Genomic DNA, 19,735 nt, shown 5'->3' with positions numbered 1-19,735 from the left:
AGACCTACCTACATTGCCCTTCCTTGTCTGAACCCTAACCTAAGTCCAGTCTCTATTCCATTAAAGCAGTCTGTAACAGAAGCCTGGCACTTCTTTCTCCTTTTTATTAAACAAGTATTTATTTCTGTTTTTTGTTGTTTGTTTGTTTGTTTGTTTGTTTTGAGACGGAGTCTCGTTCTGTCGCCCAGGCTGGAGTGCAGTGGCGCGATCTCGGCTCACTGCAAGCTCTGCCTCCCAGGTTCACACCATTCTCCTGCCTCAGCCTCCTGAGTAACTGGGACTATAGGTGCCCGCCACCACGCCTGTCTATTTTTTTTGTATTTTTAGTAGAGACAGGGTTTCACCGTGTTAGCCAGGATGGTCTTGATCTCCTGACCTTGTGATCCACCCACCTTGGCCTCCCAAAGTGCTGGGATTACACGCATGAGCCACTGCGCCTGGTGGAAATAAGTAGCTATTTCTACTGATAGATCTAGATCTAGACATTAATAGCTCCAAATCTGTAGAGGACAAAGTGCCTAGTTCTCAGGTGATAACCAACCCATATCTTCTGTCCTAGAATATCCAGCCCCAGATATCACCCCATTTTCTCCTCCCTGTTTCACTAAATATACATTCACCTACCAAGCCACTCGGTTTGCAGTAATTTGTCACAACAGGAACAGAAAAATATGTGGAAAAGAATGGAAGAGGAGTGTTGCTGTTAAAAAAAAATACTTAAAATATGGAAATAGTTTTGGAAGCAGACAAGATATAGAGGTTGGCAGAATTTTGGAAAGTGTGGTAGAAAAATCCTAGATTGTTTTGAACATGGTGTTAATAGAAATATGGATGCTAAAGATTTGGCTGGGATGGGCTCAGTGGGAAGTCAGAAGCATGGTAGAGAAAAGCTTCCTTCTTTCTTTCTTTCTTTCTTTCCTTCTTTTCCTTCCTTCCTTCCTTCCTTCCTTCCTTCCTTCCTTCCTTCCTTCCTTCCTTCCTTCCTTCCTTCCTTCCTTCCTTCCTTCCTTCCTTCTTTCCAGGGTCTTGCTCTGCTGCTTAGGTTGGATTGTAGTGGTTCAATCCTGGCTTACTGCAGCCTCCGCCTCCTGGTTTCAAGATATTTTTGTGCCTCAGCCTCCCGAGTAGCTGGGACTACAGGTGTGTGCCACTATGCCTGGCTAAGGTTCATATTTTTAGGAGAGATGGGGTTTCACCATGTTGTCCAGGCTGGTCTCGAACTCCTCACCTCAAGTGATCTGCCTGCCTCAGCCTCCCAAAGTGCTGGGATTACAGGCGTGAGCCACCGTGCCTGGTCTAGTTACATTTTTCTTAGCAAATACCTAATTCTACAGACACAGACTGGAAGTAGAAATACAGCCAGTAGCAGCACTTTAGGAGGCCAAGGAGGGCAGATCATGAGGTCAGGAGATCAAGACCATCGTGGCCTACATGGTGAAACCCTGTCTATACCAAAATACAAAAAGTTAGCCAGGCATAGTGGTGCATGCCTGTAGTCCAAGCTACGCAGGAGGCTGAGGCAGGGGAATCTCTTGAACCTGGGAGATGGAGGTTGCAGTGAGCCCAGATCGCACATTTGCACTCTAGCCTGGCGACAGAGCGAGACTCCATCTCAAAAAAAAAAACACAAAAAAACAAAAAAACAAAAACAAAAACAAAAAAACCCACAAAAGTAAAGAAAAGAAATACAGCCAGTAAAGGAGCTCCTGGTACACTGATGGGAGTTCACAGGGAATTAAGAGCACACTTCTGTGGGAAAATTGGAGGAAAGGGGATCATTGTTATTTGGTGGCAAACGGGTTGACTGGATTGTATCATGTAATTGTATGGAAAGCAGAATAGGTAAGCAGCAAACTTGGATATTTAGCTGAGAATATTTCCAAGCAAAGTATTAAAAGTGTCACCTCATTCATTCTTGCTGCTTACAGTAAAATTTTGTGATGAAAAATGTGAAGTAAGGGAGGAAGTCCTAAATGGAAAGAAACTAAGGCATGATAATTTAGGAGATTATTAGCATATTTTGCCAATTACTTGCTCATTCCCTCTTTTCTGGGAGACCCTAAAAGTAACTCATCCTTTACTGCTTTCCATCTGCTTCCTTCCTTGTCTAGAATATGGGTCTGGACCCTCCACAAGACAGGTAGAGAAGTCAGAGGGCCTTGTCCTGTGTAAGCATCCAAGCATCCACTCCTCCCACTAATGTTTCTAGAGAGCAAACTGGTGATACTTGCTCACCTGAAGCATACATATGGGTTGGAGGAAGACAGAACCTAGCACAGCTTAGCTCTGTGATGTTCACGGCTGGCTTCTAACTTCAGAGAGCTTCATTTCACTCCACTTTCTACAAAGATTGCTCATGCCCTCCTTCACTTGTGGTGAGGTTCAAATGATGCATTGGATTTGACATGTTTGCCATGAGCTGTAGAGTGCAAGGTGCTCACCCAGGGCTACATCTTCCAGCAGATGAGGCTCACAGTTAAATCACTGCTATGGTGTCCGTCAACTCAGGCACCCCTGTGTCTTTTCACAGAGCATTACCTGTTAACTCTTCACCCACCCACTGTGGAGCCCAGGCAGGAGGACAATGCCTCCCCATTAGCTGGGTCCTCTCTGGTTGTACCTGTGGGTCACACATACAAGTGATGGTTTGTACTGCTTCCTACTTGGCTGTACCCCCCAAAGCCAGGGCTGACACCCCTCACTGCACTTCCGTTCCATCCTGTTAGTCACAGGAGGCAGCTATTGGCTCATTACCCTTTGCAAGGAGTTCAAGCGTAGAAGTGGCCCATTTGATAAGAATATTTATATGGACTATCTTATATATCCTGTGAATCATGATACTTTTAAAGTCAACTCTAATACATCATGTCTATGTCCACTGAAATGATAATGATAAAAGGAAAAATGATATCTGGACACGCAGACTGAAAAGGATCCCAAAGATTCTGCACACAAGGCCCCTATTCTATGGGGACAGGTGGGAATTCAATGGTATTGCTGACATATAGAGTTTGCTTCACTCTGTGCCATTCTGAGGCATTTGTGACCTCAGAGTTGTGTTTTCTAAGAATTTACCATGTGTGGCAGCTGGACTTCAAGTTATACCTAAATATCTCTGTCTCCTAGTACTCACATCCCTGTACATATTGAAAAGGGATCACTAGTGCAATTGATAGGATATTGAGAAAACGACTGATGCCAGGCCATAGTACACTTTGAGTTTTGCGTTCTGCTCTGTCAGATCACTTGCTCTGGGGAAAGCCAGTTGCCAGTTGTGAGGACACTCAAGTAGTCCCACGAGGAGGTTCATGCAGCAAGAAGCTGAGGCCTCCTACCACCAGCTTTGTGGCTCAGTGAATGTGTAAGTTGATTCTATTGCCTCAGTAAAGCCTTCCTATGGCTATAGCCCCCGCTGAAATCCTATTTTCAACCTCATGAGCCTATCTGAGCCAGAGCCACCTTGCCAGACGGTTCCCAGGTTTCTGACCCACAGAAACTGTCAGATTGCACATCTTTGCAGTTTTAAGTTGCTAAGTTTTGTAGCATTTGAGGTGAAGTAATTGATACTGGATGCATCAAGAGAGGGGAATGGAGGTGGCAGAGTGGGTGGAACTAGGCCTGGAGGTCTGCTTTCAGTGAGATGTGACGGGACGGTGACAGACACCTCCCTGTTTCTGATTCCAGTGGATTGCCTTCTGGGCCTGGTCTTTTCCTTATACTCCATGACTTCATTGTTAATACCCTACAGGAATTCTGTATATGCTATGTCTTATCCATCTTCCTAGGGTAAATATTTAAATACAAATGAATCAAAGCACATGGGCCACTTTCTAATCTTCATTGTTCAAAATTGAATTCCTCAAATTGAGGGGCATAATTTTCTTTATTGTCTTTGGTGCTCGTCTGCCTGCATATATCAATGGTAGAAGCATGTAAACAGTCCCCTCTGCTCTTTTGTTTCACCCTGTGAGGACGAGAGAGAAGTCTTGGCCTTCAATGGAAAATGATCAAACTAGAAAGAGTAACACTTTTGAGCTCCTCAGCGAACGTGCCCTTGGAAAACCCCTTCACCTGGGCAGTAAAGGAAGAGGAAGAAAGAAAGAGCCTGAACTGGTAGGAAGTCCTACCTCAAAAACATCAGTCAGTCCTCACATGGATGGCCAGGGCACTAAGTAGAGCTAATTAAGTTAATTTCACATTCTCCACGACAGATGCCGTTGTCATCAGTAGGGACCTCTCCTCTCTTTTTCCATCCTCCCACCTGTTCTCTCTGTCCCTGACTTACCTACAGTGACCTTTATGGTTTCACCTTTTATATCCCTATGCGTGGTTCTCTGCTGGCCTGTGCTGATCTTTTCATAAATATTTTTGGAATAAGAAGACACATTTTTTTAAGCACCATGAAAGTCAACATCACATCCGTCTTTCAGGGTCCTGCTCCCAGACTCTTCTGACTTATGTGTTCACTGCGCTGGGCTGGCAGGGAAAGGTCATCTGCAGCAGAAAAAGCGACAAAATAGAGATACATAGTATGTCTTGCCCACAAAATCAGCCAACAGATGAGAGATCTAGGACTGTGAGAAGTTCTGCCGTTCCCCAGCACCTCACACTATTTCTCAATGTTTGTACATATCACTATATTTTCTAGAAGATGCATTCCATCTAGAAATACTGTTTGCTTTGTTTGTCCCCAAGCAGGACCCCACTCTCCACTCAGAGCCAGGTCACAGTTGCCTTCTTCCCTGGCCCCTGGAAGGAGCTGCTCAGGTCTTTGCTCCCAGAGCCCTCTGCATTTTCCCCTTACTGCAGCCTCCTCACAATGAACAGTTGTCATGTTTTTCATTTCTCCTGTTTCCTGTTAGTCTAGAAATCCCTCAATCAAAAAGGATGGTTATGAATATAAGTTGTCTGAGACAGAGCAGGGGTGTGGTCCATGGATGCTGCGGCCTGACAGGGAGCCAGCACTCAGGCCAACTCCACTCACATGATTCTGATTGAAAGACTGAATTGTGCAGCAGGGGGCAATCTGGGTCTTTCCAAGCTGTGAACAGTGGTGCCCGCATATCTGTTATCCCTGGGCAATGGAGCCTGCATTCACTGAGGTAGATACCACAGCTGTGTGTTCTCTGGGCTGGGTAGAGTCTCCTACTCACAGGTCTGTGGAAGGTACACGAGCTGCTTCCTCACTTACCCCTCCCATGGGACAAACGCTGAGTCTCACCCACCAGCCTACCAAGTCTAAAGAATCGTGCTCAGACTTCAGCTCTTCCTAGGGTGGAACAAAGATTACCAGGAGGATACACAAATTTGTGTGGACAGATCCTCCCCTTTCAGGCCCCTGGAGGAGATAAAAGAGGCCTGAGCCAAGCAGCTCCCTGTCTGGGGCCACAGGAGGTGGTGTCCACCATGGCCTGGACCCCTCCGCTCCTCATGTTCCTCTGTCATTGCTCAGGTGAGAACTGGTTTTAGGTGTCTAGGGTTAGCTCCTTAGCTTGTGTCAGCCCCTCTGGTTCAGATCCCCAAGACACAGATCTCTGGTTCCTGCCCCAGCCCCCACGAGTGTCTGTGCTTGCAGGTTCCCTCTCCCAGCCTTTGCTGACTCAGATGACTTCACTCTCTGCATCTCCGGGAGCATGAGCCAGACTTACCTGCATTCTGAGCAGTGGCTTCAGAGTTGGTAACTTTGCAATATAGTGGTCAGCTGAAGCCGGGCAGCCCTCCCAGGTGTCTCCTGAGATGCTACTCAGACTCAGATATCACTCAGGACCCTGGGGTTCCCATTCATTTCTCTGCATTTGATGATACATGGGCGAATGCAGGGATTCTGCACATCCCTGGACTGAAGCCTGAGGATGAGGCTATTACTGTTGTATGTGGCACAGCAGCTCCAAGACTCACACAGTACTCCAGACCCACTGGGAGATTACAGAAACCTCTTCTCTGATCTCCTGGCCTGGTGTAGTCACTTCTGCTGGTGGCTCTAATAAAGTTTATCTCACTGGGTGACTTATATTTTAGATTTTCAACCAGCCACCTGATTTTTTTTTTCAGACAAGTGATCTGAAAATGTGACTTTATTTTCTTCAATTCCACTTTTAGATTGATTCATGCTCATACCTTCTTATTTCTCTCTGGTTTTCACAGGCAGAAATCCCTTCCACAGAGACAAAAATTCTCTGAATGGAGACTTTGGAGGAGACCAAAAGAGACTGGTTCAGGCCATGCCCAGCTCAGAGTCTAGGAGTGACTCAGAGATGCTTCTGGTCCCAGAGCTTCCATCTAGGCATTGGATACAATGTCTAGATTGGATACTGGATGGAATTGCATTCTCTATATTAGCAATACACCATCACATATTTTGAAATAAAAAGAATACAATGTATAATAACTTCAATATAACATATTTAAGGGTAAATATTAAAAATGGAAAGTCTTAAACTGAAAACTATAAAATAATGCAAGAGTCATTATAAAAAAACCTTAAAATAAGTAATATTCCCTGTTTGTAGTTGGAAAACTTAATGTGATTAAAATTTTTATAATAACAATTCTTCCCAAAGTTATCTAAGGAATCATTGTAAGGTCTTCCAGTAAAAACAGGTTTGCAGGGAATGAGGAGATTAAAAAAATCTCAACAAAGAAATGGAAAATGTAACAGAAAACATCAATGAAACAACAGCCCTGGGAAAATCCTTCTCAACTGCCATGGGATCTAACTGTATTTAAGAAAGGGGTGAGTAGGGAGGCGCCTTCCAAATCCAGAAACACAGGTGTCATTTTGAGTGACCAAGGTCAGCCAAGGGAGGACAGCTTTAGTCAGAAGAGCACAGACCAGGAGCAGAACACACATCTCTGAGGCTGATGGGCAGAGTGTGGGTGCAACAGGCCTGGCACTGGGTGCTGCTGAGCCGATATTGTGCTGTCACCTGCACTGTGCACCTGGGGTGACATGGTTCTGGTTGTTCTTCACCCCAGGGAAGGACACTGTGACCTGTTGTCTGTTGGAGAATGAGGACTCAGAAGGCTCTTTACAGGAGTGGGCACCAGTGTGATATGAGGGTCCCTGATTGTCTTTCCAAAGGTTAGAAATGGAAGCTGCGTCTTTCATTTTTGTGTGGAGAACCCAAGATCCTTTTCTACATAATCAAGGGTTATTTCCAATAGCTGCATTGACCTGTCTCAGAAACAGTGTGGGTTTGTCTTACAGCAATGGTGATCACTATTTTGGCCTACCTAATGCTACCCATGTGTCTGTGTAATGTGGTCCACCTAATACTACACATATAAATGCCCATCTCAGGTCCTCATCTCTCCTTGGGATATAAATGTGTGTAAGGGATTTGAAGCAGCTCTGCTTGGGTCCTAAGGATCAGGGTTATGGGTGTCTCCATCCTTCCCTGGGTCTCCTCCTCCTCACTGTCCTGAAACAAGACCCAGACACAGGCTCCTGGGGCTCCTGCAGGCTTTCTTCCCTGCTCTTGCCAACTGCGGGTGGACCCTGCCCTGTGCTCACAGGTCTATGTCTCTCTCCCTGCTGGTCAATTGCCCTGCAGGGGCTTTTCTTTTTTCAAAAAGCAGGGATGTCAAAGCAGGGATGCGCCAATGCCCTTCAGTCATCATCATAAAAGAGTGACTGCCTTCCTGTGCCAGGCTCTGTGCCAGGAGCCGTGTGCCCCCATGTTCCCTTCCAGGGTCCTGCCCGAAGTCTGTGCTCACTCAGCCAGCCCCACCATCTGGAAGTAACAGTCCCCTCCTCCTGCACTGGCAAAAGCAGAAGAGTTGGGTGGACAGTGTAGCCTGCCCCACCAGCTCCCAGGAGAAGCTCTCTGTGTCTCTCTCATCCTGCGTGCCGGTTAATGACGATAAAACAATCCATCTACAACACTCAGCTTCATGCCTGTCTCTCTCTTATGCTCCATCCAGGCACACAGTCATCCCATGGCTTTTTTTCCCCTGGCATCTCTCACTTCCTTCCTCTTCCAGATCCCTGGGATCAGCCATCACCCCTCCTGACACCCCTTCTCCGGCTTGGCTGCCTTCAGCCAAGCTCCTGACAACCTCTTTGTTGAACCTGACACCAAAAGATGTGCTTCTAAAGTGTCAGTTTCATCTATTCTGCCCCCAGTTCACAACCTGAAACAACCTCCCATAGTGAATCAAGCCAAGCCCCTCACTCTGGAGCACAGAGACGTGCCATGACATGCTAAGGGGATGACAGAATACATCACCGATGAGAGGACTGAACAAGTGAAGTGTGAGTGGCAAGTCAGGTGAGGGCATTTTAATCCAATCTGGCATTTAAAATGTGTCTTCATTTCCAAAGTCCTATCTGTCCCTTATAATGTTGTGTGACTGCTAGTCCCAGAGCAGGACCCCACATCCCAGTGAGATCCAAGTCACAGTCGCCTCCTTCTCTGGTCCCTGTGGAATGAGCTGCTCAGGGCTTTGCTCCCAGAGCCCTCTGCATTCCCAACTTCCTACAGTCTCCTTTCATTGGATGGGGGTGATAGTTTGCACATGTCCTTCTAGTAATCCAAGAAAAACTTACTGAAAAAGTCTGTTTGTTCATATCAGTAATCAGGGGCTTGACCGGGGCATGGCCCATAAATGCCTCTAGACTGATACTCGCCAGGCTCCCAGACCAACACCACATATATGATTTCCACTGAGAGAATGAAGTCTGGACAGAGAGCAGCAGGGGACACTGTAGGTCTGCCCAGTGGGCAGCCACAGCTGTGCCAACCCCTCCCACCCCACAAATTCCCCAGGGTTGGGCAGTGGACCCTGCCCTTACTGAGCCTGACTCAGCAGCTGCATCCTCCCTGGGCGTGGTCCCAGCACCCACTTCCTCCCAGGTCTGGCCTGCCAGACTCCCCCCTCCAACAGACCCTAGGACTTGAATAAATACATAGGGTGAGGTAGAGGCAGGCAATGTGGGGGGCACATTTGCATCCATAACTCCTCCTCTGTGAGGCCAGTGGAGGGAATAAGAGGCCTGAGGCAGCCCACTCCCGCTCAGGACCTCAGGAGGACTGTGTTGACCATGGCCTGGGCCCCTCTCCTGCTGCTTCTCTCTCAATTCTCAGGTAGGGACAGGCCTCCTACGTCCAGGGCATGTTCCTCAGGCTTCACCAATCCCCTCTGGCTAAGATCTTACAATAACTTTATGCTGGTAGGTGACCCAACACCCGTGTGCATCTGTGTCCACAGGTTCCCTCTCCCAGCCTGTGCTGACTCAGCCGCCCTCCCTCTCTGCATCTCAGGGAGCATCAGCCAGACTCTCCTGCACCTTGAGCAGTGGCTTCAGTGCTGATCTCTACTGGATATACTGGTACCAGCATAAGCCAGGGAGCCCTCCCCGGTATCTCCTGAGCCTCTACCAAAATTCACTTCATGACCTGGGCTCCGGGGTCCCCAGGCGCGTCTCTGGATTGATGGAAGACTGGTCCAATAAAGGGCTCTTGCTCATATCTGATCTCCAGCCTGAGGATGAGGCTGACTATTACTGTATGATTGAGCACGGCAGAGCTTCTCACGCTGACACACGCAGGTGGGGAAGTGGGACAAAACCTCAGCCTGCTCAGAGTCTTGTTCTCTGATGATGTTTAAATCTTATAATAACTTACATAACTTGAGTGGGATGAGTGAGATATCCTGAGCTCACAGGAACTGTCGATGAAAAGAGTCGAGCTCTGTAAAATATTTGAAGAGATTTATTCCAAGCCAAATATCAGTGACCAATGGCCCACAACGCAGCCCTCAGGAGATCCTGAGAAGATGCACCTCAGGTGATCCGGCTGCAACTTGATTTTATACATTTTTTTTTTTTTTTTTTGAGACGGAGTCTTGCTCTGTCGCCCAGGCTGCAGTGTAGTGGCCGGATCTCAGCTCACTGCAAGCTCCGCCTCCCGGGTTTACGCCATTCTCCTGCCTCAGCCTCCCGAGTAGCTGGGACGACAGGCGCCCGCCATCTCGCCCGGCTAGTTTTTTGTATTTTTTAGTAGAGACGGGGTTTCACCGTGTTAGCCAGGATGGTCTCGATCTCCTGACCTCGTGATCCGCCCGTCTCGGCCTCCCAAAGTGCTGGGATTACAGGCTTGAGCCACCGCGCCCGGTGATTTTATACATTTTTAAGGAGACATGAGACGTCAATCAACACATGTGAGATGTAGGTTGGTTCAGTACAGGAAAGCAGGACAACTCAAATTGGGGGGATCCAAAGATTGCCTTTTTGATAATTGGTTAAAAGAGTTAAGTTATTGTCTAAAGACTTAGAACAAACGGAATGCCTCGGTTAAATTAAGGCATTGTAGTGACCAAGGTTTTATTGTGCAGAGGAAGCCTCCAGGTAGCAGGCTTCAGAGAGAATAGATTGTAAATGTTTCTTATCAGATGTAAAAAGTCTGTTCTCTCAGAAATTCCAAAAATGAGCAGGCATATCTGGCTCCCCCTTCCCATTATGGCCTAAACTTTCAGATTAACTTTGGAATGCCCTTGGCAAAGAGGAGGGGTCTGTTCACATGGATGGGAGTCTTAGAATTTCGTTTTTGGTTTACAATCCTGTAACACATCCTATGATTTGCTGCCCGGAGGTCATTAATGGCCTGGAAGAAATGATGTGTCAGCTGCAGTGCTGTCCACAGAAAGACTTACTCATTCTGCTGACCTGAATAGTGACATCAGAAAGATCCATCTGCCAACAGTCAGAATGCCCTTCCAGGAGGGTTGGGCAGTACCAGGGATGCTGGAAGACCTGGGATCTGAGGCAAGTAGGGGGCACTGTGGGATGGATCCTGAGATGACAGGGTTACCAGGCCACATTGGAAAACATTCCACTGGCTCTTACACACGTGGATAAGCAGGGACCTCCCTGAAGAGTGACTTTCCTGCCCCTGGGCTGCAGGACCCACATGAGCTCTGGGTTTTGGATAAAATAGAACAATTTCATTTATGAACATAGATGTGAAAACTCCTCAGCATATTCACAAGTAGATCCCATGCTGGACCTCTGACCACTAGGATTTAGGCTGAGGACAGGACATTTGTGAGGTCTGTGGGGAATAAGCATGAACTTTGGAGGGAGAGCAGGTATGAGAGGTGCTGAGCCATGTGTTAAATGCCCCAAGCAGGGAGAGAACCCTGGAGCTTCCAGTGCTGCTTCCCTGATTCCCTGTGGGAGAGAAAGATAAAGTTACTGGATACAATGCAATGGGGCTCATTAATGCTCTAGCAAAGAGCAGGCAGCATGCTTTAGCACAGCCTTCAGGAGAGAAAACGCAGCCCCAGGAAAGCTGTCAGAGACCAAGATGACTCATCAGTCACATTGCATTCGTAATGTATTTATGATGAAATATATGACAAATGCTTTACGCTTTTGTTCTTTTTAATTTTTTATTATCATGGGTACATAGCAGGTGTATATATTTATGGGGTTTATGAGATGTTTTGATGCAGGCGTGCAATGAGAAATAATTATATCATGGAGAACGGGGTATCCATGCCCTCAAGCATTTATCATTTGTGTTACAAAAGATCCAATTACACTCTTTCGATAATTAAAAAATGTGCAATTAAGCTATTATGACCATAGGTATCCTGTTGTGCTATCAAATGGTAGGTGTTATTCATTCTTTCTAACTATTTTTATACCCATTAACCATTCCCACATCACCCCCTAGTTGCTACTACCTTCCCAGCCTCTGTTAACCGTTATTCTACTTTCTATGTATGTGAGTTCAAATGTTTTGATTTTTAGATTCCATAAAAAAGAGAGAACATGTGATGTTTGCCTTTCTGGGCCTGGCTTATTACACTTAATACAATGATCTCCAGTTCCATCCCTCTTATTGCAAATGACAGACTCTTATTCTATTTTATGGCTGAATAGTACTTCATCATGTATATTTACCACATTTTTTTATGCATTCATCTGTTGATGGATACTTCGATTGCTTCCAAATCTTAGCTAAACAGTGCTGCAGCAAACATAGGAGTGCAGACATTTCTTTGATGTACTGATGTTCCTTATTTTGGATATCTATCCAGCAGTGAAATTGCTGGATCATATGGTAGCCCTGTTTTTAGTTGTTTTGAGGAACCTCCAAGTGGTCCTCCATAGTGGCTGTCACTAATTTACATTCCCAGCAGCAGTGTATGAGGATTCCCTTCTTTCCACATCCTTGTCAGCATTTGTTATTGTCTGTCTTTTAGATATGAGCCATTTTATCTAGGATGAGATAATATATCATTGTAGTTTTGATTTGCATTTCTCTGATGATTGATGATTTTGAGCACTTTTTTATACGACTTTGCCATTTGTATGTCTTCTTTTGAGAAACGTCTGTTTAAATCTTTTGCCCATCTCTTGACCAGATTATTAGATTTTTTCCTGTAGAGTTGTTTGAGCTCTTCCTATATGCTGGTTGTTAATCCCTTGTCAGACGGGGAGTTTGCAAATATTTTCTCCCACTCTGTGTGTTGCCTCTTCACTTCGCTGATTGTACCTTTTGCGGTGCAGAATCTTCTTAACTTGATATGATCCCATTTGTCCATTTTCGCTTTGGTTGCCTGTGCTTGTGGGGTATTGCTCAACAAATTTTTACCCAGACAAATGTCCTGGAGATTTTCCCCGAAGTTTTCTTGTAGTAGTTTCACAGTTTGAGGTCTTAGATTTAAGTCTTTAATCCATTTCTATTTGATTTTTGTGTGTGGTGAGAAATAGGGGTCTTTGCATATGGATATCCAGTTTTCCCAGCAGTGTTTAATAAGCAGACTGTCTTTTCCCCAGTGTACGTTCTTGACATTTTGTTGAAAGTGAGTTCACTGTAGACGTGTGGATTTATTTATGGGTTCTCTGTTTTGTTCCATTGGTCTAGGTGTCTGCTTTTATGCCAGTAACATGCTGTTTAGTTACTACAGATCTGAAGTGTAGTTTGAAGTTAGGTAATGTGATTTATCCATTTTTGTTCTTTTTGCTTAGGATAGCATTGGATATTTTAGGTGTTTTGATTCCTATTGGTCATATTTTTAAATCATAAACCTGACTAGTCTGTTATCTATTATTTTCTTTCACTGGGTTTTATGTTGCATGATGGAAGTTGTTATTTTTAGGGTTTAGGATATTTGTTACCCTTTCTGGATTTTATTTAAATTTCTGAATTAAACTTTAGATTATTATCTTTATCTAAAAATCACACACACACAAATACACACACAGGTAGACAGATATATTTTTTATTATTGGGCATAAAATACTTTAATATGAACCTCTGCATCTGATATGAGCTGAGTCCTGCATACCTAGATAATAAGGGAAGAAACAATAATGTACAAATTTTCTTAAACAAACTTACAGTTCAGAAATGACTGTCAAATTACATCTTACTTTGCATGGTGGTGAACATGTTTTTTCTAAAAAATTATACTATCAAAGGAAATGGATACATTTTATCTTCTGGCCCTCGTCCTACCTTCCCAGATCCCCTCTTCCCCCTTCCAGGTCCTTCTGCTTCACAGGCGTCTGATGAGTACAGGGTGTTTTTTCCTTTCCACGATGTTCACACTAACTTGTTGAGTCACAGCGCCATTTCTATTTCTGATTATGAGGTGCATGTTTTCTTAATTTGTTATTTTTGACACTTGGATAAATTCCATAAAATAATGGTAAAATTATGATTTTTATCCTTGAAATCTGCAGTTCCACTGGAGGTATTCCTTACTACTGATGTTTTCTTCGTGCAAGGAAGAGGCAGCCTCTCAGCTTGGCAGTACTGCTGTGTGTGTTAGAACCCCCATCCCTGGTCCCCCACTGCAGCTACTGAAGGTAGTTCCCAGAACTGAGTCAGTGAGAGACCCTGTACCTGGAGGCAGCTAGAGAGCCCTCCCCAGACACAGCGCTGTGGATTCCCATGGGGCTCTCTGTTGGAGGAAGGAGGGCCTGCTGCTCACCTACAAAGCAATAGCAATCCTTTCACTGGGGAGGGAATAAAATGCTCAAAAGAATGGGGTGAGATTTGCCATAAACCAGATCGTGTGGCAGGAGGCAGAACACACTCGTTTCATTCTTCAGTCCTCAGGCTTTCCAGAAAAAAATGTGGGGTTGAGGTCCCTAGGGGTGAAGCACTTGATCTGGGGTCCGTGATTGCTTCTTAGGCACCATCCTTGGGAACAAAGCTGACCTCCTCATTACATGGACTCAGCCAGATACTGTATATTATTATCACTGTACACTGGTTACGAGTAGTGACATATTCACAGCGATTTAAACCCAGGGGTAAGTGCAACTTTAAACACCTCTTTATGTGTGAAGAGGGCCTCAACTCTTAGAATCAGGAGAGAAAGTGAGAGGATGGCAATGGTCAACACCCTGAGGAGGAGTGATTCTCCTTGCCCCATTCTCCTGTCTGGGGATTCATTGCCAGGTGCTTCATCTAGTCTCTCTCAGGGTGTGTCCATGTCTCTAGTGTGACTCTTCCAAGTTTGTGCTTTCTCTCCTCTGTCTGCCTAGAGTAATAAAAGGAGGGACCTCTCCTCCAAAATACATGAACCCACAGTGACACTCAGAGACTGCCCATTGGCAGGAAGACTCTTCTTATTCAAGAGCACTAACAGACATGTCCTTATTCATTAATTCAATGATGGAGATCCAATAGCCTTTCTTTTATCATTGAAATGAGAATTTTACCTGGAAGTTTGCCAGAAATGAAATTCTTCCTCCTGGACCTACTGACAAAGAAACTTGAGTTGGTGTCCAGTAACATGTTTTTACAATTTCTCCAGAAGATTTTTAGGAACATCAATGTTGGGAAGCAACTACAGTTTTATTATTATGAAAGCATTACTGAAGATTTGTGTTTAAAATACAGTTCATATAGCAGTTTATGACTCAATTATTCGACATCTCCATTCAAAAATCCAAGAACACTGATATTTATATCAGTGCTAAAAAGTGTAACTTGACTTCAAACAATAGCCAGTAGTCGGTAAGAATACAGGCATAAGTTTGCTGAGAATACGATTTGTGGTTTATACGAATATTTCTGTTCCCAGAACAATCTCATGTAGACTGGCTTCTGGAATCTCTCCTGCGTCCTACTGAGCTGACTCTCCTGGAGCCTGGCCATAACGGTGCGGGACTGGAAGCTACACACTACAAGCACATGCTCTATGGCAGCCAGCACTAACCTGGGCAGATGACACAGAAACAATGTGTGATATTTCTGTTTGATTTATTTTCTTTCTTTCTCTATAGAAAGTGTTATTATAAAACTGTTATGTTGAAGGAACACAAAATTTGAAGGAAAGGAATCAAACATATATGTTAAATATTTATGTGTGTTTATACTGTTGATCTATAATATTTCTTGTATTTACTGTTCAACATTTCTATTTTATAAGCTTTTGTAAAATAAATAACATATTTTATACAAAAACTCTGACGTGTGCTAGTTGAAAGTACATGTGAAAGCCACCTAAATGCAATAACAGAATTTGAGGAGACTAAAATGTGTTGATTTGAGAGACAGTAAGAGTAATTTAGTACAAGTCCCCATCTGGCTCTGAAATCTAATCCTTTGCTGGTGTCCCTACACCTGAAAATCTGCAGGCTTTGCACCCACTGCAGACAGATGACATTGGGTTAAATTCAAGGATCTCCACTGAGGGTCACAATAGGCGGGTGTGGCACAATGCATTCTGGGAGGTATAGAACTGAGGGACAGGATGTGCCCAGTGGACACCGATCTATAATCAGCCCCAGCCACTGCACAGACTGGGTGTATGGTGTCCTCAGTGACTTCTGCTCCCATATAAATGAACAGTAGGAGATCCTAGGGTATTAGTGAATTACATATTCACTTCCAATGTCACACTCAAGATGAAGTCTCTACAATATTTGAAATTGAACTTGGACACCTTCAACTATTTTTGTTTCAAAAAATATTGCATTTACAAAAATACCCTAAACTATTTCTGAAGGTAATTGGAGTTTATTTTGCTTCCACAATAATACTAAACATAAATGATTAGCATATTATAAAGTGGTGGGTCTAGGCCTGGACAGCAGAAGGCACTTGGAGCCTATTCCTGAGGGGTCTAGGGGTGTTCGGAGCTGAGACCAGCCACTTCCCCTGTCTGGTGCTCTCTGTTCAGGGCTCACAGCTGTGATCTCCTCACCCCTGAACCGCTCACAGCAGCACTCATACTTATTCTCGTGACGCCGTCAGGCAGAAGAGTCTCATCCAGGGCTTAGGGTGGATCAGAAAGCTTGGGGTTCTCATTTGCATGAGGAGCTCCTCCCCACCTCAGAGTATAAAGAGAGAAAAGGAGAGAGTTGGGAAAAGCTTTACTTCAACTGTGGGGCAAAAAGGCAAGACTCAGGACAATCTCAAGAACGGCCTGGTCCCTTCTCCTGCTCCCTGCTTCATTCACTGCACAGATGACTGGACATGGGGCCACGGAAGGGGCCCTGGGAAGCCCATGGAGAGCTGCTTTCTCCTCTTATTGACAGACCCAGAATCACCATGTCTGTGTCTTTCCCACTTTTATGGCCTTGGGCCGCATCTGCGCTGACTCAGTCACCCTCAGTCCCTGGGGCTCTGGGCCAGCGGGCCACCATCTCCCGCACTGGAAGCAGCTCCACTTTGGTTGTTGGTATGATGTCCACTGGTTCCAGCAGCTCCAAGGAATGACCCCCAAACTCCTCATCTATGAAAACAATTGGGGAGCCCCGTGGGTCCCTGACAATTCTCTGGCTTCAAGTCTGGCAACTCCATCTTCCTGACCATCACTGTGCTACACCCTGAGGATGAGGTTGATTATTACCACCAGTTCTACAGAAACAGCCTGAGTGCTTTCACAGTGCCCCAGGTTGAAGAAAGTGAGACCAAAACACGCGGCGGTGTGCCCAGCCACGCAGCTCTCCCATGCACCCCTACTCTGCAGCTAAGTCAATGTGTTCTTTCACTAGTATGTCCTGAAACTGGGGCCTGAGAACTTCTTCAGGGTAATTTTTCTAGGGAATATGTCCTCACCCTCTCAATATCTGCCCCAAATTCACTCTGTGCACAATACCATGCGCTCTTTCTCAGAGGTAGCAGCTAGTCCGGAACGCCAGAGGCCAGATTCCCCGTGGTGGAGAACATATGGGTGAATCAGTCAGCTGGGGCTTCCACAGCAACACACCACAGACTGGAGTTTTCCCCAACAGATATTTATTTTCTCACTGTTCTGGAGTGTGAAGGACCAGATGAAGGTGCCACCCCGTTTGGTTTTCTCTTTGCCCTCTTTCCTTTGCTTCCAGATGGTTCCTTTCTCACTGTGTCCTCACATGGCCACCCCCAGGTCTGCGTGTGGTTTTTGTACAAATTTCTGACGAAGTCATTAGTCCTTTTGGATTAGAGACTCATTCTTATGACCTCATTGATTCCTAACTATCTTAGTGTCCAGATCTCCCAATACAGACACATTGGTAATTTAGTTATAACACAAAAAATCGGGGGTCCGGGCACGGTGGCTCACGCCTGTAATCCACTGGGGGGCCAGGCTCAGTGGCTCACGCCTGTAATTCCAGCACTTTGGGACGCTTAGGTGGGCAGATCACGAGGTCAGTAGATCACAACCATCCTGGCTAACATGGTGAAACCCCGTCTCTCCTAAAAATACAAAAAATTAGCTGGGCATGGTGGTACATGCCTGTAGTCCCAGCTACTTGGGAGGCTGAGGCAGGAGAATCGCTGGAACCCGGGAGACAGAGGTTGCAGTGAGGTAACATCACCCCACTGCACTCCAGTGTGGGTGACAGAGCAAGACTCCATCTTAAAAAAAAAAGGGTGGCTGGACACAATATAATTTGTAACAAAAGATCAGGGGTCCAGGAACCCAGAGTCCATCTGTGTTTGACACAGGACAGGTAATGCTGCAGAGGCTAACTGGTCACTCCATTCCTCTGAGTTCCTACTATGTGCCAGATTCTGGATGTGCTCTTGGTGCTCAGGGTACCATGTGGATAAGACAGGAAGGTCCCTGTCCTCCAGCAACTGATACTATTTAGGGGAAAACAGAGCACATCAGTAAACATATCCACAGGAATATGATATGTTTTAGGAAAATGAAGAGAGGTGAGTTTTGGAGAGGTGGGTGAGCAGACTTAGAGGAGTTGATGACAAAGATGCAGAGACCGATTAAGGTTGTAAAATTCACCCACTGCACATGAAGTGAACTAAGAGGAGGTGAGAGTCCAGGCAGGGCCAGATGAGGCTCTGGTTTAGACACAAACATTAGACTGTGGAGTCCTGGGCACGGGTAGAACACACAGGTGGTGAAAGGTCACGTCCGCATGGTTCAGAAGTGGGAGGTGCCGAGGAATGGAGTGTCAGGAGACAGGGACCACAGCTGGGCTCTCAGGACCTGTGACGGGTGTAGGTGAGCTGTAGCTAAGTGAGAAAACATTAAGGACCCTGTGTAGTTGATACAAGATTATTGACATCGTAAGTTTTCAATAAATACAATCAGCTGTGACAATACAGACAAATTGGTAATTCAGTTATAACATAAAAATTTGGGATGAACACAATATAATTTGTAACAAAGGATCAGGGATCTCCTTGGCTTCTTAATGGATCACCTGCCAAGGGACAAGGTGGGGGAATTTTTACAATGATGGGCACATTGCTGTTTACACAAGACAGAATTACCTTGTTGAATGTTTCATTCAAATGATATGTTAGGGAGGAGACCAACCGGATGAAAAAGCTTTGGGAATGAACATTTAATAGCACAGGATCTAAAATGCAGAAGAAAAGGGCCTTTGATGCAAACTTACTGAGTGGAGATGAGCTGGCTGATATCGTGCAGGTTAATAAAACCGGAAACTTCATCTGCCCCTCCGACAGAAATCTACACACTAACACAGTTTCACTATATGAAGCTTCCAGAGGATGATGTGCAGATTGTAGATGAGCTTCCTCTTACATTTTCCACCCAGTCATTTCTGTGGGAGGACTTATTTTCCCTCTTTCAGTTTTCTCCTGTGCTGCTCATGTCACACGCTCTAATTCAGGGCTCCAGCCCACCTTTCCTGCCAACACCAACGCTCTCTGTAGATGAAAACCCGCCAGTCAGCAGCCTCCTTGGTCTGACAGAGGTCATCTTCCTGGGTTTCTAGGACTCTGGTCCTGCCAAGATCCTCCTTTCTCAATCCTAACGCCGTGGTCCCTGGCAGCCTCTTCACCCGGACCTCATCGCTCATCTCTGTGTTCCTCCAGCTATACCCACGTCAGGAACTGCTCTTCATCTGCACTATAAATAAAGAATTATCCTCTCCACTCTTAAATTTTTGCTCTGATTATCTCCTCGTCTCTGAGCTCAGGCACCCCACCCCTCTCAGATCCCTGAGTGTGGCAGGGTCCCCTCTCCAGTCTCTGTACCGCCTCCAATGGTGAAGGGGACGCAGGGAGGTCCCTGCACGTATCACATCCTCATCTTTCCCCTCAGGGTCAGCTCCCTGAGGTAGGGACAAGACTGTTCCCTTCAGGCTCACAAACCCACTGTCAAAAAGCACCCAGCACATGGTAGGCACTCAATAAACCTTTACCAAATGCAGACCTGCCTCTCAGCACACTGGACACATTGCAGTGAGCGCAGGATGGGGCTAAACTGGGAGTGTCAGCTGTCAACCTGCTCTTTTCTCTGTCCTCAGCCTGAGAGCTGAGGGGGCACCCATCAGGGAGAGCACCCA

General features: G+C 45.6%; 1 long non-coding RNA gene across 2 annotated transcripts in view; it reads left to right on the top strand.

Annotated features, from left to right (window-relative positions):
• The window catches only part of LOC144331922 (uncharacterized), a 32,135-nt gene extending 16,704 nt beyond the window's left edge, over positions 1-15,431 (top strand). Inside the window, exons 1-2 of one of the 2 annotated variants that reach the window (XR_013399520.1) lie at positions 9,598-10,765; positions 15,049-15,431. This is a non-coding gene — a long non-coding RNA (uncharacterized LOC144331922). Of the gene's footprint in view, positions 1-9,597; positions 10,766-15,048 lie in introns of those variants that run through there. The other variant, XR_013399521.1, reaches the window with a different exon arrangement.
• The last annotated feature ends 4,304 nt before the right edge of the window (positions 15,432-19,735 follow it).

Source organism: Macaca mulatta, chromosome 10 (genome assembly GCF_049350105.2).
Source record: "Macaca mulatta isolate MMU2019108-1 chromosome 10, T2T-MMU8v2.0, whole genome shotgun sequence".
Lineage (NCBI taxonomy): Eukaryota > Metazoa > Chordata > Mammalia > Primates > Cercopithecidae > Macaca > Macaca mulatta.
This window is presented reverse-complemented; position numbering and strand designations above follow the sequence as displayed.